The 22985-nt window shown below is 31.8% G+C and overlaps 1 pseudogene; it reads right to left on the bottom strand.

Annotated features, from left to right (window-relative positions):
• Window positions 1-6587: 6587 nt before the first annotated feature.
• LOC145064091 (uncharacterized) lies at window positions 6588-21140 on the bottom strand (annotated as a pseudogene).
• Window positions 21141-22985: the final 1845 nt, after the last annotated feature.

Genomic DNA, 22985 nt, shown 5'->3' on the forward strand with positions numbered 1-22985 from the left:
TTCTCCATTATTTCTTTCAAATACAACATTATAATTCCAGCCTTTCCTTATTTTAAAAACTATAACCAATTCTACTATTCTAATTGGATAGAAATAGAAAGTACAATGTTATAATGATAAAAATGACAATTTTATCTTTTAACCATTTTTTTCAACACCATCAACTTTACGAAAATAGCATCAAAACTCATAAAAACATCAAAATTCATAAAAACATCATCAAAATTCATAAAACCAACACCAATAGTAACCAAAACAACATCAAAACTAATAAATATGTTCCATTGTTGCTCTCATACTAGTACACCTGTTAAGGTAATCATGCCCACATGCCATTTACTTCAACAATGATACAACATTTTTTCTTGAGATCATACTATTTCTTTGCCTCCCTTACTTTTGAATTTCTAAGAATCTACTTACTCCAATAAACCAAAATTGCACAAAAATCATTTGTAAAATATGAGAAAGACTAGTAATCTGTAACATACCATCACTAAGCATTTTATTCCTAAATCCACTGTAAAATTGATCATCATCATAGAACTTTCATGATGCTATAACTAGTTAAAGAAAACATTGACAAAGCTTGAAGATTGGAACCGGGGCTATTAGGTATCATCACCATGTAACTGCAAATCTGAAGAAAAAAAATGAACAATTAGAAGTAAGATGATAGTGAAGATCGATTCAATACATTACTAGAAGATAAAAGCTCAAAGAAAAAAATTATTATGATCAAACGATTTATATGCTTATGTAAGATTGTTTACCTTGCAATCAAAAGAAATAGAAGAAGGGCTCTGTTTGTTGCCAGATTCGAACAGGGACAACAGTGTTGGCTGAAGGTTGAGAGACGACGACATTGGCGGAAGGCTAAAGGATGGCGACGGTAGCGAAGGGAAGTGTCGGAGATGGTGTCGACAGTCGACATTGGGAGGTGAGATTATGTGCGATGGAGGCGAGAGAAATTGTGTGTTGGAGCTGGCGGAGATGACGTCGCTGGTGGGGACGACATCGATGGAGGAGACGACATCGATGGTGGAGGCGATAGCCAGAGGGGATGACGGAGAGTTGCAATCGGAGTTGGAGTAAGAGGATCGTTGTTTGTAAAGAAGAAAGAGAAGAATGAAAGGAGGTGAAGTATTAGGGCAAAAGAGGTAACGCGTGTTCTTTTTTATTTTCAGAGACACTCTCACATCTGAAAAATTAAGAGGTATCTTTTAAATAAAGAGGCATAAATTCAGATACCACCAAACAGTTTGAATCTGAAAAAAATAAGAGATTGCCTCTTAATTTTTCAATTAAGAGACTACCAAATAGCCCTAAGTCGTCCCATTACATATGAATAAATAGTTGTACCAAAAGCATATTATATTGTAGAATTTGACCTTGGTTTATCTCCCTTTTTGGGAATAATTATTCGGATCAGACTAAAAAGTCAGTTATGTTTTATTTTCGTAATACTGATATGATACGGCGTACCATTATCTTAAGACCATTGGGTGTGGGCACGTTATGGCTTGTTGTTGCCTACGTGTCTGCACCTTCATGCCGTGAACACGGGGAACACCGCCCCCTAACCGTTATGTGATGCTGCGTGGTGGTGGTAACGAAATGCAACGTGTTATCCCTTTGTTTTTCTTCTTTAATTTGTCTCATAACTGCGTTTTTAGCCTCGGAACACCACACCTGATTGTTGTGGGAAGATGAAGAGGGTTTTATGCCTAAGTGGACTTTCAATAGTTTTTTTTTTCTTTGTTCATACCGTGCAGTCTAAGGTACTAAGACCGGAGGGTACGTGTCGTCATCATTTCATTCACTTTCGTTCACTCTTTTCTTTTTAAAAGAAAAATAATTGATTTTGATGATTTATAACTTTTTTAAATGAATAATAAACATCAAAGTAATTCAAAAATACAAATCACTTCATTAATTAAAAATTACATAAAAGATACACTAAAATAAGCAAGACTAAACATAAAATGAAAATAAAATAAAATAAACACTAAAAGAACTGTGCAAATATCATGTACAACTGGTGGACATTGTTGATAATTGGTTTGCGCAAATATCATTGCTTGTAAACTAAAGTAATAGCTTTGTAGAACTTGTACACACATTCCCGTACTGTACGCTCAGACACCCTAAAATACTCGTCCCATTTAAAATACATAAAAACATGAAAAAAATTATTAAATAGCTTAAAGTACTTACAAAAATACATAACTATGTTATATATATATATATATATATATATATATATATATATATATATACACACACACTTAAAAAATACATAAATATATAAAAATACGTTTGTACATTATATAAAAAAAATTTTAAAAATTATAGAAAAGTCTCATTATTTTGAGAAAATTAACGATTTCGTCTAATGAGCTGTTGAATAGGTCAAACGAGATTAAAATAAAGAAATTTGTCGGTTTCTTGAGCGTTTCTATTCAAAAATATAAATTTGAGATTAATCATTAGTTTTTTCTTAAAATCATAAAACTTTTCTAAAGATTTCTCTTGCTAATCATATATTTAAAAACTAAAAGTAATGTTAAAAGAAGGGTTTATATAACTAAGACAAAACTGCACAAATAGTCCCTGTCGTTAGCTGAAAATTGTCAATTTGGTCCAAAAAAGCTTGGACTAGCACCAGAGGTCCAAACTTTTCATTTTGTTGCGACTTTGGTCCATTTTGGTTTTAACTTTTTTATAATGACGAATTTGCCCCTGATATTCACTTTTTTCTTATTTCTTTTATATTACAATAATTAAAAAAACAAAAACAATTATTTTTTGAAATAACCACCAGAGAACAAAATTCTCTCTTTCTCTCTCAAATCCATCAATTTTCCACATAAAGCCTAGTCTTGACTTGAAATAACCATCGGAGAACAAAAAACGGACACTGGAGAAGACGAACAGAGAAAAACATTGGTGACTCCGGCGACTCTGACGTCTGGCACTAGAATGTCTTCGGCGACTCCGCTATATGGCAACCGATATCGTTGATGTATCTGCCTAGATCTAACGGTTCCTAGCACCATCTTCATCTTCCCCACTAAGAAACCCTCAACCACAAGTGTTGCAATCACTGTCATGAAACCCTAACGCAAATGTGAAAGCCCTCAAAGGAAAATCTATCTCTTTCTCCTTCTCTATCTTCCTCAGAAAACCCTAGATCTTTCATATATTCGTTCTTTTCCATTGATTCTTCTCTGGTTGACGAAGGCTATCAAATCGAAGGGTTTTTAAAATCAAAGGGTTTATGCTTTCCGATGAGAAATGAAAACACCCCCAAAAAGAAGTTTGTAGAGAGAGAGAGAGAGGGAGGGAGGGGGGTATTTTATTTTTGCTTTATTTTTAATTGTTTTTTAATTTCTATAATAAAAGAAAAATGTAAAATAAAATAATAAAGGGCAAATCCGTCATTATAAAATGTTTGAAAATTTTGGACTAAAATTGCAACAAATTGAAAAGTTTGGATCTCTGGTGCTAGTCCAAACATTTTTGGACCAAAGTGGCAATTTTCAGTTAACCACAGGGACCTTTTGTGCAGTTTTGTCTATAACTAATTTAATTTTTGTTTTATTTTCTAAATTTAAAAAGTAATGCCTAATCATATATTCACCTTTTATTTTAAACTAGGTGAATGCCCGCACGTTGCGCATAAACATCTATATAGTTGAAGTCTTTACAAATATATGTTTTTTTGATATAATAATTCGTATACTAAATTGATATAATATATTGATTATTTTGAATTATATGATAATATATATATATATATATATATATATGATTATTTTGAATTATATATATATATATATATATATATATATATATATATAATAACTGCATAATCTCAATCGTTTGAATGACTTCTACCCGCAAGTAACACATCAATAAAATTAAATAAAATATATGGCTTAATGTTATTTATAGTTGTTGTTATTGTTAATTAATTTTTTAAAATTTATTTTCTTAATGTTTTAATTTTTGTCATTATAATTATCTAAAACAATAAACATTCTTTTTTGATTTTAAAGGTAACAATATAATCATTTATATTAAGTTATTTTTAACTATTTTTAATGTAAATTATTTTAAACTACTTATTTGAAAACTTTTAAAGATTATAAAAAAACATTAGGAAATATTTTAGTTAAATTGAGATTACAATTTAGTTTTTGCATTTATCACAACAATTTATCACTTTTAACTGTTTATAAAATATTATTTTGTTTTCTTAGTGGAATTGAAATTCATATTTGAGTTGACATTGTAATGTTATATTTAATTTAACAATTTATGTATTTTGTCCAAACTATTCAAAAGTTGTAGCTTTAAACTGATAATTGTTTACATACAACAACATATTAAATCTAATATGTTAAAAGTTAAAGACATAACTTTATAAGTAGAAGTAAAGATATTATTTTAAAATTGAAATTTAGTATATTTATGATTACTCTTTAGGTTTGATATTTACTTAACATTATTAACCAACTTATAATGATTATTAGAAAGACACTACGATAAATCACTTTTTAACTATTTACAAAATATTATTTGGGTTGTTTAAGTTAAACCAAAATTTATATTTAAGTTGGTCATATAATGTTATATTTAAGTTTATAATTTAAATATTTTATACAAATTGTTCAAAAGTTGTAGCTTTAAAATGATAATGGTTTATATCCAAGAATATATTAAAACTAATAAATTAAGTATAATTTGTAAAAAGTTAAAAACATAATTTTATAAGGAGAAGTAAATATATTCTTTTAATATTGAAATTTAGTTTATATATGATTACACTTTAGGTCTGATATTTATTTAATCTTATTAACCAACTTATAATCATTATTAGAAAGAAATTGAAAAGTCATGGGAGTTTCAAATGAATGTGGTGAAAGGAAAAATACATGAGAGTTTCAAATGAATGTGGTGAAAGAAAAAATGCTTCCTTTATAATATAGTATGATATGATTTAAAAATTAAAAGTAATGCTAAAAGAAGGGTTTATATAACTAACTAAGTTAAAACCCATGGACTCACGAGTATTGATTTTAAATAAAATTAAAAAATTGATTATATAATAAAATAATATATGATTAATTTAGAAAAACTTATGAATTGTAACTTTGTATTTTTTTAATAACTTTGTAATTTGTAAGTATTTAAGTACATATGTAAATCCACATATTTTATAAAAATCATGAGTTTGTATAATAAAACATAGTATCACTTTTGGAGTTTTATTCCTATTAAATACATGAAAGTAGTGATGCGCTCACAAGACAAGCACGTGGGTTGTAAAAAGTATTTATTCTTATTTTTTTTTAGAAACAACAAACCAACTAACATACTCCTAATAACCACTGATATCTCCACTCAGACTTGAAATCATAACCTCTTGTATAAGATGATCACTCCTTACCGCTAGGCCATTGACCATTTGGTATTTAAACCCTTACTTTTGGTACATGATTCTTGGGATTATAGGCATTATAATTTTTATAGTAAGAACTCTTAATTACATACACCATTTCACTTTTTATGACTGAATCATTGTAATTTTTTAGTGTATGACTATAGGCATTATAAATATACATTTACGTATAGTTAAAAAAACACAATAAATAATACAAATGACAATGATATGTGGCAAATTAAACATGACAGCAATGTAATAACCATACATAAACATAACACAATAAATTATAAATTAAAATAATGAATGAGATGTGTTTTTACTAAAAGTAAAAGATGATACCAAAAAATAATAGAATATAGAATATAAAAATACTAATAATTAATCATAAGTTTGCAAACAGGCATTTTCATGTAACATCGGATGTTTTGTTCGTAAGTTTGTACTCACACAATTAGGGGTGTGAGATAAAAACCGAAAACAAACGAAAAAAAAAACAAATGATGTTTGGATTATTTGGTTTTTGGGTAATTTGTTTTGGTTAGCCGAATAATAATAACTTTGTTTGGTTTGGTTTTGGTTAAACTTTTATAATTTTTGTTAAACCGAGTAATCCAATAAATATATATTTTGAGATTTTATTTTGATAATCTCTCGTTGCTGATAATCCTTCTTCCCAAAAATAGCAACATCAAGTTCAATTATATTAAACAATTTGTCCAAACATTAACATTTATTTAAATAGATTAACTAAGAAAAAATTTAGTATCGGGTTATAAGTAAGGTGAAAAATGAAATGTTATTATATGTAAAAGCCAAAATAAACAAAATTATAGTAAGAGAAATAAGTGTGTATACTTTACCAAACGGTCTGACCTATTAAAAAACAAAGCTTTAATTTTCAATGGTTAAAAGCTATCTAGAACTTTTTCAAACAGTAAAAAGTTTTGCCAAAAGCTACCACTAAAAATAGTTTTAGCATATAGAACCTTGCTTCTTACATGTATTTTGAACAAACTATAATGTCAAGTGGAATTGTTTTTGAATAAAAATATTTGATTATTAACTAAAACTTAAAAAAAAAATCTTTATAGTAAGAGAGAGTAACATTCTACTTAGCAATGTCTCCAATCCCTTGAATAAGCAAGTAATTAGATCTTATATGCCATTTATAAATGACCCCTAAAACCTAACAAAGTTTGTTTTCTTCTACTTGAATGAAAAAATGGGCAGCTATAACATAACATCCAACCTCAAATGACTGTTTTATTTCTTGATGTTAAGATTGAATCTATTGAGAACCACTATTTTCAACTGCCAAATAACCTCTGATAAATATGTGTATAGAACTGGAAACTTCTAGAATCTTGGTTATCAATCTTTAGATGTAAGTGCCAGAAAACCCAAAGCACCAATAAGAACATACTACAAGATTCCAACATCAATCAGAATTGACTAAATGCAAGAAATAGCAATGTACTTTCTTTTTTCTATGTTTTATAGCATTATTAGTTCATTTTTTATTATTACAACTTTATACTTTCAAAAATCAAAAAGTAAACATACCTTTATAATGGGTTTTTCGGTCATTACGATTGTAATATAACCAACATAAGGCAAAAACCTACAAATAAATAAATGGTGTTTTTAGCTCTTGAAAAAAATAGATATATTGGAAATAATTTAAAAAGCCAAAAGTTAGTTGACTGGTTGACTTTGTAGCGTAACTTCCAAATATTACTGAATCTAAAGCATATCATAGATGTTTTGCTCATACCCAACGGCTCTACCCATGATATGGTGCCTTTAAAGCCATTGATAACCTGACGTATATAGAGATATTGTCATCAAAGAGCACTTATGTGAGAATTGGTCTAAATTTATACAAAATAATACCATTTGTAAGAATATCAATATGTGTTGTATCATTACGTTCATGAACCTATAAAAAGAACCAATAATATGTATACACTTCAAATTAGCAAATGAATAAAAAGAAGCTCCATGTTACTTGGTGGAAAATCAAGGGTTATAAATATGTAATGCCTTGATTACATGATGAATAATGGGAATATCACAATGTTGAATGAAATTTATTTTAAAAAAAAATGAAAAAGTTTAGAGATTAAACAGAAAAGTGATAAGAGTTATAAAATATAGGGCAACAAAAAGAAATTGGAAGTCTTACATCAATATTGAACACAACAATTTCACCTGCTCAAATATGGTTTCAACCATTCATAAGAACATAATATCTCCGTGAAAATATATGAAGTAGAAATTAAAGAATTCATACATCCGCTTGATCTAGAAACTTATAAAGATTTGTATAAAGATTGTACATTCACAAGTCAAAAAGGAAAGTAATAAATTGGACGAACTTACATTGGCATGTCACAATTAAGCTTAAATCAAGATTGTTTTTTACACCATTTAAAAAAAACCAATAGTTATTCAAGTTGTTTCAAGAAACAATCTTGATTGGAACAGAATCTCATTCACAGATATATGAACTTAAAATTATGAGTTATACAAAGAGGTTTTTGCTTTATTTTCCTAATGTTATACAATACGTAATGCTCTGAAACTACTCCGTCAATGCAAATTTAGGTTTTCTGCATAGGTATAAAAAATCTGAGTACAAAATAATCGAGATGCGTGGAAATGGGGATAAAAGAATTCTCGTATCATATGCAAAAATCAGAAATAAGAAATGAATGAGTGAAGGTACGCATCTTGGTTACATGTTGTACAAAGAGATAGGATAGCGTACCCGAGTGATGGCCTGCTCTAAGGCTTGTCTGACATTAATGGACTTCAACGAACTGATCGAATCTCCGATGAACCCATCCTCCTAAATTTTTGATCTTTCTAAATTCTAATTGCTTCCTACTTCACTTTGGCACCGATTTCATAAATCAACCTTTAACAGGGGTTGGATAATTGAACGTCTACGGAATTTTCAATAATTCTTTCAATAGTAATATTTAGATGTCATACAATTATATTAAACAACTTGTCCAAATGTTAAAATGATAACAAATTAACTAAACAACAATGGAATCATAAATTCCCAAATCATATTAACATGAAGAAACTGTATGTGTGTGTGTGAGAGAGAGAGAGAAGGAGAGAGAAAGAGAGAGAGAGAGAGAGAGAGAGAGAGAGAGAGAGAGAGAGAGAGCCAGTGACTGATAAGCGGCTAGATTAGGGTTTCAAATGGATGTGCGACTACCTCCCGATAATAACGAATGAATAAGAGACACGAATGGTAGTTTTGGAAAATCAATTAAGTATTTTAGGCGGGATAAATCGATTGAGGGGGCTAATACAAAAGTGACAAAATTGGTTTTATTTATTAGATTAGGAGATTTAATTTTTGTTTTATTTTCTAATTTGACTATTATTTTAAAATAATAACTTTACTTACTTCCTTATATTATTGTTTTTAAATAACAAATATATTAATTTTTTCTGTAATAATATTTATTCTAAATCCAAAGGCATATTCACTCAAATAAAATAAAATTTTTATAGATTTAATGAATATTAGATACTAGTTGTGACACCCATGTACTACATGGGTTAATTTTAAAAAAAAGTTACACATAAAAGTCAAAATATTTGAAAACTTTAAATTTATAAGAAAATAAGAAAAATTATGAATTATTATAATGGAAATGTTTTTTATTTTTTAATTTTAAACAAATAATTTAAATAAATAAAAGAAACTAGTGAGCTATAATTTTGGAATAACGTAAATTTATTAATGAAATTGATATTTATTTATTATTACATTTATCGCAATTATTATATTAAAATATTATGTGGAATTTAATAATATAAAAAAAAACTCATAAAATGACATGTGGAAAAAATTATTAACTCAAAATAACCATAAAATGACATTTGACAATTTAAATGAGAATGTAACAAGTAGCAAAAAAAAACTTTTATTTATTAAAAATGATTACTTTATGAAACACAATATCACTTTGGATTAGGTTCTCGTTAACATTGTTACATCAAAATCTTATTTATCACAATAATAAAAATATAATAAAATAATAATAATAATAATGTTTCAAAATATGATGTTAATACAAATCATAAAAAAAAAACCAGAAAAATAAAAATAAACAAATAACAATACTAATAAATAATAATACGATTTTAATTACGTCAAAAAATAAAAAACTTTTAAATCAAATAAATAAGGGTAAATTGCATAAAAAACACTATTTTATACAGAAATTCGATTTTGACACTGTGTTTTTTTTGTGTCAATTTTGATACTGTGTTTTCCAATTTGTTATAATTCTGACCACTTGACCAGTTAACTAGGTTGCATGCTGACGTGGCATGTTGACGTGTCAAAATTGAATTTTTTTTCTCACAAAAAACACTAAGTTTTCATTTTTTTTTATTTTGACGCTAAGTTTAATTCTTTCTTTCAATTTTGACACTATGTTTTTTTGTTCCAAATTAAACATCATTTTTTTCCAAATTTGTTCAATGTTGACAATTTTCTATTTGAAACCGTATAAGTATTTTTCAATACATTTAAACCGTATACATATGTTTTTTTTCCATTTAAAAACCATAGTTTTGTATAAATTGTATTAGTTATATAAAAATTGTATTTTATATTAAATATGCAACTTTAAAATGTGTTTGGAGGTTTGGAGGCGTGTAGTCGATCAAAACTCGGATATCAAGTTTGCAACCCACCAAATTTTTGATGGTTTTTGGTCCTAAGAACATCCTATGTGCTCATACAAACCTTAATGCTTGGATCTAGGTTTCTCTATTGTACATGCAAGTTATCCAAGACTATAAACCCTAATTCTAGCATTCAAGTAATCATATTAACATGAGAATAGGTTTAAGATGTTACCTTGATTGTTATGTAGCAATAACAATCCCAAATCTCCTTGTATTGACTTTAGAAGGCTTAGAGTCACAATTGTCACTCCTCTAATGGTTCACAAACACCATAAGCAAGAGGATGAAGAGGAGAGAGGATGGAGGCTGCCCAAAAACGTCTACAAACCCTAGAGAAGTCTTAGCCACGTTTTTGGGTCATAAGGGTCACATATATATAGGAGGCTATTAGGGTTATCTAACAAGGAAACCTTAATTTGGATGCTTAAGCCCTAAGCAACCCATGGAATCCTTTAATTAGGGCCTTGGACGATTTCCTTATGGGGTTCCCCATAGAATTCGTCCACTCCTTAATTTAAGACAATCCATAGCCCAAATTGCAATTATCCCATAATTACAATTCCAGTCCCTTAAGTTTAATTAATCTCTTTTAGTCACAAAACTAATTACTAATTAATTCTTGACTAATATTAATTAAACAATATGATTTCTCCTTTAATATATTATTCCCATAATATATTAATAAATCATATTTAATCCTTTTCTCTCCATAATTCATCCTATCAAGTTGCTTTGGTGAAGGCAACCCAAAAGGACCATGCACCATCGGGTCAAGTACATACCAAAATAGTTATGGACTTAGACACTAATCCAACAACCTCCCACTTGTATTAGTCTAATAACTATTATGCGTATGACTTCAGATCCTGATCTGCAATCGTAGCTTTCCAAAGCCGCTGTCAACTCTGATCCTATCAGATACGCGTGTCCTTAGATAATGGATCATATATTCCTCCATTCTAGATATTGTATGAGACATGATTTCTAATCATTCTCTCTGTAGTATTTCTTGAATTCCGATTTATGACGAATGACTAATTGAACAAATCAAATTAGCCCTAGCCCGGCCGAGCATTTACGTTTGTCATCACTAAATCATCGAGTGGCCCAAAGATATCACTTTTATCCTACTGTGGACAAAAGGAACGGATAAACTTTGATTCAATGCTCACTTGCACTTACTCACCGAATCACAAACAACAATATGTTTTATAACACCAAGTTACTAGTGCGTTTACATATTATCAATGTGCAACCTATTTGCAAGATACAACTCACACATCTCGGTTTCAAGAATATAAGATGTTATCGTCTCACCAATCACTCGTGATACAATTCATGGAGTGATCCAAGTGAGCGTGGGTTTAATCCAATGCTCAAATTCATATTCATAAGCACTCATGAACGTTGCAACAAACATTTGCTTATGTCTAATACTCTTTTAGACAATCCACACACTAATTCACGACAGTCTTCATTCATATCTACTTCCAACATATGAACGATTGTGGCCCGTTTGAATAATTTGACTGTTCTCAACCAATTAAATTATTCAGGAAGTCAAAACATGCAAAGTGAAACACAAGAATAATACTAATCCCATATGGCCTCAAACCTTTGAGTATAAATAAAACTCCTTTTATTTATCACCATATCGATTACTCATTATTTGTCGTTTCGGGTAATCAACTTCTTACTTGAATTATTACATTTGTCCCATGCTCCTAGCATGCACACATTGTTTACCTATGGTTCTTACTTTGTGAAATAGACCAAATTGAGCACATTTCCAATCATTCTCATTTCACAACTCCAAATCCTTTTTCCATAAGTGAAAGAATATCAAATTCTTGCTACTTATAGAATATGCTAGATTGTAACATTTTATGCAATGATCCTTTCGTAATATCACTGCACCAAAGTCACAAAGACTATTGTCAATGATATTACAAAGTCCTCTATGGGAAATTGTTACAATGTAATTCCCTAGATATGATGTTTCTCACTCAAAGTACATTCCTTCGAACATCCTTTTGCATAAAAGTTTCTAATCTAGTCATAGACTTTCAATATTCAATTCTCAATATGAACACGTTTCCATATTTTCCATATGACATCTCATTCTTAATAGAATCTTATCTATTCGTAATGATGTCGATATGGTCCATTTAATACCACGCTTCCAATTACTCACAAGCAACCAATCCTCGTCGAACTTTGGATTGTCCTTTGATAGTTGTTTAATTATTTAAGTCAAAACCGATTCTAGTCCTTTTTCCCTCTAAATGCGCTAGACATTTGAAAAAATTTTAGAATGGTCAAACATTAAAGCATTTGCAATCGATCCTGTACCCGAAGCGTATGGGACACGACGCATAATGTTTTATTCGTTATGTTCTCAAAATTCGAATTGTGAAGAGGAATGTCGTAATCATAATCGAAATTTTAAGAACACACTATGTACCCTTGACTAAATTTATTAACATTTCTCAACCTAAACCTTTAGATTTGAAATGAAGCATAATATTCTCTCCCTTAATTATAGCAAAACAACTTTACAACCCTTACGACTTTGCAAGGTATAACTCTTGTTTTCTATAATTAATATTGCCAACTTGTAATACTTGCCTTAATAATCATACAATCATAACATTTATGCTCCCACTATCATGATGATTATTATAAAACATAACACTTATGCTCCCACTAGCTTCGACATGTCTTTAGAAATAGCTTAACTTTCAGAAAACAATGCTTATTGAATTTCTTAAGTTCATGTTTCTAATACTTAGTGCTTTGATAATCTTTTATCAAGGCTTCTTGAACTTATACACCTTTTCCTTTAGATAGTTCATATGTGTGTCTAAACAATTAAGACTAATTGCCAAACCTCACAATTCAAATTATGGAAAGGGATACCGTAACCATAATCGAATTCGAGAATGCAATTTTACAATCACTATCTTCTTTAAAATCTTTCTTAGTGAAAGCATTTCCTCACAATCATTTTCATGAAGGAGGAAATCTTATGACACTTAGATTTAAACGGTGTATGTGTTCCTATCCATGTGAATTTGTTAAAACTAAAGTTTACGACAAATTCAAACTCATATGGACCGAACTTTCTTAATCTTGATTTCTTGCCATATGGTAGCACAGCTGCCCACCACGTCTTCCAAGTAGTTAAGCAGCTTACCTTTTTCTTATCAATGTACTTTCCATTGATCAAGGTCCTTGCCTTTTATGCATTCAAATGAGAACTCATAGGACTCACATGCATAATTAACTCGATTGGACTGGCACAGAAACAAATAATGTCAACACGATAGGTTGTAAACCTCAACTCGTGTGCTAGTGATGATCGATAAGGTTTATTTGATTTGTTCTTGAAACCTTTCAAGACCATTAAGACTCCCACTTACTCCTTGACATATAAGATTCTCTTGTCAATAACCATTTCTTGACAAACAAATATTCAAGGGTTAGCGTAGTTTTTATCAAAACATTTCATAAATTGGTCCTAGTTGGTCTTTGTCTTATCCAAGACATCACAACTTTTCCATATTTGATGAATGCTATAAACCTTCTTAATACTTATCACTCAATGTCACAATCTTAACTCTAAGACTTGTTTTGGAACGAAGTATGATTGACCTCTTGATTTAACCATTTCTTCAATTCTTGATTCCTCTTCTTAGACATACAATTGTACTAAGACTCACTTAGAGGATCAATTGAGATATGGTTCTTAATCATTAAGACCTATCATAAAGCATAAAAGGTACTCTCCCTTCTTCTTAGAATAGAGAAACTTTTATCTTTCTACCTACTTGATTCTTCTTATTCATTCTGCTATTGATTTAAACTTTTTCAATCAATTCAGAATTACACTTAATATTTTAAGTATAATCATATTTACTAAACCTTTAGTAAATCATGAAGAATATCTTGTTACTCTTATGGTGGACTTGATCAACACGCAACTTTGTGTATTCGATCTCCTAGTCCTTCACTTGACACTTTGTCAATGAATTAGTCGAATTTCCAAATATGAAATTTCTCATTCATTGTGCAACCAAGTTGCATGATTCCAATTTTCTGTCCAATTGAAACTTGGGTGATGAGAAACTTTCCTTATTCGGTAAATTCTTCGACATTTCCACAAATAACATAATAAGAACCAAATCCATTATTGCTAATAATAGAAACATTCAAACATCAATTTTTCATATACGCCATTGCAAGGATAAATAAATAATATAAAATCAAATTTTATTTTATTGCGGAAAAAAATTTGTCCTTACAATGCAATTCATTGAAAAACTATGCTAATACATCTTTCTTAGAAATCTAATTCTAACTCTAAGTAGTAGCTCAAGAATCTAATCTTCGAGAAATGCGATCGAAATCCATTCCTTCACGGTTAGATTCTGCTCACTTCTTCCCTTAAGCTTCCTTTCTTTTCTTCGATCCTACAAAACATCAATTGTAATCTTATCACATTATGTATTAAGAATCTAGAATAGAAGCTTAAAAGAGTTCGTTAATGGATTTTACCTAAAGCAAAGCCATGCGTTTTTGACTCTCCCATCTCTTATATCTCTTAGGTAAATAGGGAAACTTCGTCTCTAATGCCCCTTTTATTGGCAATAAAAGAAAATTGACTCTATCGGAACAGGACATGGAACTACTTCAGACATCGCCTTTCTCTTATGATCAAAATTTTCAATCATTGCATGTCTTTCGTTGCCATTGTCTACATCCATAGAGGTCTCGAAGGCAGATTCACCAATCAACTTTGCTTTTTCTATTGCGCCAAATCATTGCTAATTCAACAGCAATAAGCATATAGGTGAGATCTATAAGGGTCACGTCGTAGTTCATCATATAGTACTCTCTTACGAACTCACTATATGAGTTAGGAAGTGACTGAAGAACCCAATCAATAGCCATTTCCTCACAGACAACGGATCCCAACATTCTTAACCTATCAATGTGTGACTTCATCCCTAGGACGTGTGCACACACCGACTTTCCTTCTTTATGTTTACTTGCCAAAAGGGCTTGAGTGATCTTGAACTTTTCAAGCCTTTGAACTTGTGGGTTAGGGAGAATAATTGGAGGAGGAGGAGGGAGTGAAGCATGATCTCTTGTTCCTCGATCGAATCGTGGAATATCATCTTCATGTGGAATGCTTGTTCCACGGGATTTGAGAAGACCATAGTTGTCAAACTTTGACATCTACAAAACAGGAGAAAACGAATTCAAGTTAGTTGATTGATTGAGTCCTTAGTAAATCACCCAAATGAGATACTAAGGCTAGGACCCAACACAATATTCTACAACTCAGGAGAGGGATGTCGTAACCCTAATTGCAGAATATTTAAAGGTAAGTGAATGACGATTCACTAATTTCCACCACGAAAAACGAAAAGGAAAATTAAGTTTTAAATCTATGAAAACTCCTAGATCCTTTGAGATTCATTGAACATTCAATGGCAAGTTTAAATCTCGATATGCCCCCTCTTGTTTGTGACTGGGATGCCGAGGATCACAAGGCGGGTGTGAATAACCATGCAAACTTACATGGTGCCCTCACATGTTACAGTCACCTATTCGATGTGCCGGTAAACCACACACGCTCCACCGAACTATGAAAAACATTGAGTCACCCTTTGCTACCTTTGATTAGAACCATTTAGTGTGCTGGTAAACCACACACGCTCCACTAACGTCTTCGCAAGGGCACAAAGTGTAATTTCATGGAATTGCATCAATTCACTTTTGCCTAAGTAACTAAGATTGGGAATTTGAAAAACATTTAGTTACTTTAGTAATTCATTATACTTATAATGGAAGGTTTTCGTCCTATCCTACCCGTTCGGCTAACGACCCTCCACTAGTCAAGAGTGCGGTGGGTAAGAGTGGATACCCATTCAATCGCCATTTTATAGGCAATTTCCTTAAACACCCCTTATAGACCAGCTTCGTGAATGAGGTCTACTAACGATAAGACTGACTTTTACTCATACATATATATAATGTTAGACTTTTAATGTTATATATAGTATAAGGTGTATTTTACGCTTTTAAAATATTAGGTGGTCAAATTTAACAATTATACTTTTAATTCAATTAAATTGTAAACCAAAACTTTTATGGATTTATTAAATCTCTTTTAATTATACACCTTAATTAATTAATAAAACCATAAGGATGTAATTTGAACTTTTTCAAAACAATACTAGGGTTTTAGAATTTAACATTCCTAATTAAACTTTTAATCAACTTTTAAATTCCAAAACTTGAGGGCAAGTTTTGAAACATTTCAAAACATTAGGGTTTAGAATTTAAATATACATCAAAATTAAACAATTAGTCAAAATTTAAATTCCAAAACTCGAGGGCAAGTTTTGAAACCTTTTTCAAAACATTAGGGTTTTAACTATTTAAATTTCAAAACAACAAAACTTTTGGGTTCAAATTTAAACTATAAAACCTAAAGGGGAAAATATGAAACTTTTCATAGCAACAAGGATCAAATAACAAATAATCTTAATTAACATTTAATCACATAATTATCCATATTTGATTTATTTAATGATTTCTTGCAAAACAATTTACCAATTTAATCAAAATAATCAATCAATTATCACATAAGGAAACAAATATTTTATTAATTGATAAATATCTTCAATTAGATCAAGAATATAGTCAAATATATCATCAAATCGGATTTATATTGATCTAATATGATAAGGCAACTATCCTTAAGCAAAACAGCAAGAAATCCCAGTTTTCCCTCCATCTGACCAGCCGACTTGCCGAGTCAGGCATGGACTCGGCGAGTCCAGCCTCCAGAAACACAAAAATTGAATTTTTTAATCATACAATGCATCAATACAATAGAAACCAGTCTAGGCTCTGATACCACTGATGGGTTTTGGTCCTAAGAACATCCTATGTGCTCATACAAACCCTAATGCCTGGATCTAGGTTTCTCTATTGCATGTTATCCAAGACTATAAATCCTAATTCTAGCATTCAAGTAATCATATTAACATGAGAATAGGTTTAAGATGTTACCTTGATTGTTATGTAGCAATAACAATCCCAAATCTCCTTGTATTGACTTTAGAAAGCTTAGAGTCACAATTGTCACTCCTCTAATGGTTCACAAACACCATAAGCAAGAGGATGAAGAGGAGAGAGGATGGAGGCTACCCAAAAACGTCTACAAACCCTAGAGAAGTCTTATCCATGTTCTTGGGTCATAAGGGTCACATATATATATAGGAGGCTATTAGGGTTATCTAACAAGGAAATCCTAATTTGGATGCTTAAGCCCTAAGCAACCCATGGAATCCTTTAATTAGGGCCTTGGATGATTTCCTTATGGGTTTCCCCATAGAATTCGTCCACTCCTTAATTTAAGACAATACATAGCCCAAATTGCAATTATCCCATAATTACAATTCCAGTCCCTTAAGTTTAATTAATCTCTTTTAGTCACAAAACTAATTACTAATTAATTATTGACTAATATTAATTAAACAATATGGTTTCTCCTTTAATATATTATTCCCATAATATATTAATAAATCATATTTAATCCTTTTCTCTCCATAATTCATCCTATCAAGTTGCTTTGGTGAAGGCAACCCAAAAGGACCATGCATCATCGAGTCAAGTACATACCAAAATAGTTATGGACTTAGACACTAATCCAATAATTTTTACATCTTATTAGAAGCTTATGGTTAGTTTGATTTTCATGATAGAACTAATGCTTTGAATGTATGATAAAAAACACCTTGTATTTAAATAAAAATGTGGTTTTTAAACGAAAAAAATATGTTTATACGGTTTAAAATGTAATAAAAAAATATATTTATATGGTTTCAAATGGAAAATAGACAAAATTGAACAAAATTTGATAAATGATGTTCGATTGGAACAAAAAAAAACATAGTGTCAAAATTGAAATAAAAAATTAAACTTAGTGTCAAAATCGAAAAAAGTGAAAACTTAGCGTATTTTGTGGAAAAAAATTTAATTTTAACACGTCAGAATATCATGTCAGCATGCCACGTCATCAAAACTGACACGTCATCAAGCCATGTCAGCATGTAACCTGGTTAACCGGTCAAGTGGTCAAAATTGTAACAAATTGGAAAACACAGTGTCAAAATTGACAAAAAAAAAAAAACACAGTGTCAAAATCGAATTTCTGTGTAAAAAGAATGTTTTTGTGCCATTTACCCAATAAATAAATATAAATAATTAATAATAATATGATTTAAGAAAATTAAATTGAAAAATTAAAATAGTTTATATAAAATCTATATTTGAATTTTTTAAATTTAAAGAAAAAAAGAAAAAAAATTAATATCAGATTTTGATAGAGTGAAACGATAAATGAGGTTTTTTTTTTAAGATCAAAATGGTTTTTTTTTTTAAACGAAACCCTTATCTTAATCGGACAAATCGGATTAGGTTGTTCCCCACAGAAAGAAAGAAAAAAAAAATCACTATTGCAGCTATATATGTCGCTATTAAAGGCCAATGAAATCAGGCCCGTCCCAGGGTGGGCGATAGGGGCGACCGTACAGGGCCCATCTTTTAAAGGGGTCCAAATTTTTTATGGAAATTGTTATATTTAGAAGATAATACAAACAATTTTCTTTTAATTATTGATTTATTATAAAAAACTTAATGACATTTGTGTTTTTTAAGGGCCCATTTTTTTCTCTCGTCCTAGACCCAAAATATGTTTGGAACGCCCCTACATGAAATCCTTGTTAATACGATTAGTGGCGATATGTCATAGCTTTAAGTTCGGCATTGTTTCCTCGTCATTAAAGACATTGCCACTCGAAACTTTTTTCTTTATTTTACTGTAGCTATTATTATACTATATCGAAATTGCAATTTAAATTAATAAAAAATCGTATTTAAATTGCAAAAATGCATAGTACACAACATCATATAAAATTCTAAATATAAAATCCTTAATATATCAAAGTTTTTGTTAGGCAAACTAAGGTCTTGTTTGTTTACCTCTTAATTGCAAAATTAAGAGGCAATGTCTTAAATATTCACATTCACTTATTTGAAGGTCTATTTGATGTTGGTTATATATAATCTATATACACTACATGATTATAGAAAGACCCAGTAAGGATCATCCTCGTAAAAATTTATTTTTAATAGAAATGTTTTATTAATCTCGTAGATTCTTTAAACACTCTCATTCTTGCACGAACAACATAGGTAGATGTAACCACTCCACTACAATAGCGAACAAAGAAGTTGAGGAAGAACCAAAAGAGGGTTCATGAGGAGAATTCCGAGAAAGGACCGAATGAAGAGAAAGGCACTAGAAAGATCGTTAACGAACCTTAACCTATCAGGAACAAACTAGAAAGCACTCTATATGTTACACTAGTAATTTATAAATTGATATAACTTAGTGAGTTAGTGATTACACTACTCGCACTATGTGTTACGTTTACCGTACCTTTCATAACAACTAGTAATGGTAAAATCCAGAGAGATACTCCCTTCCAAAACCCATGAAACCCGATCAACTTAAGATTTCAATATCTATACCCTATTTTGCTAAACTTAACATTTGTACAAAACCTATTTCTACTCTCTACCATGAATACATCATAGGGATGTAGGTCGAAACATTGAGAATCGTACAACAAAACGAGAAATTTATATGTACATATAAAGAGATAAAGTACAACTAGCAACGACTATAGTTACTTACGATCTCATTTCACATCATCCAACAGAATCACGTCTTCACATGGAAATAACCGGCCAACCAACGAAACCCCGATTCTACATATAGACACCACTACATCCCAAACCGCTGTAACAACTGTTGTGACAGCTGTCATTGCACAATTCAACGCTAACAACCCAAACGAAAATGAAAACAGTGTTGACAATTCAAACCGTAGTAATAACCAAGGAAACCAATGAGTTTCGGTTATCAAGGGTACCCTAGACCACAAACCTAAGAGCAAGAAACGAAAGTTCTGGAACAAAAAGGAGCGCAAATTATCTCAAAGACTTGCCAAGAGACATCAACCTGTGGCAGCCTCTGCAGCCACCACATCTGCCGCACTGATACCAGCCAATCGATATGCTGGAACACTACCAAAGTGCAAAAAGTGTGACTTCCATCACAAGGGAGTCTACCGGGACTTGCATTGCAAGAACTGCAACAAGAATAGGCACATTGCCCGCTTTTGTAAGAATCCGGCCCAACACATCACTTCAACCACCAATGTCGGAGAAACACCCGTGTGCCATGCATGTGGTGAAATGGGACATTTCAAGTTAGATTGTCCAACAGAGAGAAATGACGGAGGAGAGGCAGGAGTTTAACGACGAGACATAAAGGAGAAACGGGGAAGCTACTGGGATTTTTGGTATGTTTTCCAAATAACAATAATTAAGCATCGAATTTTCACAAAATTTTTTGACAATTAAATCAAAATCATAAATTAACGCATCATTCATATAAAAACTAAAAATTCTTACAGGTGAGATATGATGGCTTAGTGTAACATTAGATTCTATATAGTTAAGATTCTGCAAGCTTGGAGTGAGAGATTCCGCCTTATTTCTTGTTTCTTATTTGATTGTGGATTTAGGTTAGAGTTACTCAGTCGAATGTCTTCTCAATCTTAACTATATACGATTTGTATACACCAAGCGATTATAGAGGGACTTGGTAGGGATCATATTATGAAATTTCATTACTAATTATAGGAACACTCTTACTGTCTATATTCGCTAACTACAGTACTAATATTCATAGTAGTAATAACAAGGATAAACCTGAAAGCACCAAAAACATAAAGATAGAATACACCATCGCTCTAAACAAACACTTCTTCCTAATCGACTTAACATCCGTCACCATAAGAAGTTCCAACGTCGTCATTTGAAATGGATTGGCTTGGTCCTCACCATACCAATTTCATGTACTACAAAAAGACCCTTTACCTTAACCGACCGTCTAACGAAATCTTTTCAACCTATAACGACAAACCCGACACAAACCTCCATATCGTCGCTCGCTTCAAAACTCAGAAGTACCCATGCGAAGAGTACCACACCTTCCTAACTCACTCCATAACACCGAGGATGTTCTGGAAGTTTGTAATCTTCCCAAAGTATCCTCAACAGACCTCCCAAGAATACCACTTGTACAGCAAGTCAAGTTCGAGAATAGAGACTAAGGACCGATGTAGCTAGTCTATCACTACTAAGGGTATAGGCGAGAGTGGTATATAATTAAGATTTTACGGATTTAGGAAGTGTGATTCCACCTTACCTCCCGTTCCTTATCTGGTTGTGGACTTGGGGCACAATCAACCATCCGAACTTCTTTTCAATCTTAATTATATATGACTTGTATACACGAGGTGGTGGTGGATGAACCAAGTATGAGTCTGTAACGCCCCGTCTTTGGTATGATGCTTTCGTGGTTTTTATTTAGAAGTTTTATTGAGGGACTCGGCAAGTCTATGGCCTGACTCGTCGAGTAGGGTCGAGTTTTCGTGCACGTGTTAGTTGGCGACTCGGCGAGTCCATATTCGGGACTCAGCGAGTCTGCCTTCCTGGAAGAAACCCTAAATCCCCGGGTTGCTCACTATTTAAGCAATGCTTTGTGCCCCAAACTCACCTCCTTTACCCTCAGAGAGCTGTGAGAAAACCCTAATCCATCCCTTGTTTGTTTTAAGTGCTTTTGTGTGGATTTTGAAGGCTTGAAGAAGAAGAAGAAGAAAGGAGCAAGGATAAGAGGTGTTGAGCAAAGATCTAAGGGCAAAATTAGAGTTCATTGAGGTATTTCTCGGATTCCTTCTGTTTTATGCTTTAGATTTCCAATTGAACTCTTCTAGGGCTAGTTTGATGCATTCTCCAAGTCTTATAGTTGTTTGGATGCCTTAATAGGTCGAGATATCCCTAGATCTGTTCATTTAGGAGTTGTAGAGCCCGGATCTATTGCCTTTTTGAAGATGCTTTGCATAAGAACCCTAGATCTACTCTTCTAAGTGCCTTTTTAGCCTTTATCTCCTTTTTCATGTGTATGTACACGTAAAGTTGGAAACTTTACGTGGTGAATCAGCTTATTGGACTCAGATCTATCATTTGTATGCAATGGATTCAAGTAGAATCGAGTTTAGAGTAGTTGCATGGATGTGACTCGGCGAGTCAGGTCGCGAGTCCCTTTTTCCCCTTTTTTTTGAGTGATGTCGAGTGGAAGCCTGTGAGTAGTAGAGTGGACTCAGTGAGTTGGAGAGCAGACTCAGTAATGGAGGGACTCGACGAGTTGTTCATACAACTCGGCGAGTCCAAGGCAATCTTCTTAAGCTCAAGAACAACTCGTCGAGTTGTTCATATGACTCGGCGAGTCGGATGCAGATTGTTTGAGTTCTTGGATCGAGAGAGTACTCGTCGAGTCGATGCCATACTCAACGAGTAGCCACGAGTGGGGTTGTGAAATGAGACTAGAGACTCGGCGAGTTGGCGGCCCAACTCGGCGAGTCAGGTCAACTGTGGGTTGACTTTGACCGAGAGGGTTGACTTTGACCGGGAGAGTTGACTTTGACCTAGGGTAAACGAGTCATTTTACCCCAGTGCAGTGTTTAGTATTTGATTGAGTGTGTTTATGGACTTGTAGCCGGGGAGATACCGGAGCAGCAGCAGTTAGCTTCCAGAGCCATTCACACAGCAGCCAGTTCACGAGGTGAGTTTCCTTCCATTAGGAACGGGTCTAAGGCCA

Source organism: Lactuca serriola, chromosome 7 (assembly GCF_051521515.1).
Source record: "Lactuca serriola cultivar US96UC23 chromosome 7, Lser_US96UC23_V15, whole genome shotgun sequence".
Taxonomy (NCBI): domain Eukaryota; kingdom Viridiplantae; phylum Streptophyta; class Magnoliopsida; order Asterales; family Asteraceae; genus Lactuca; species Lactuca serriola.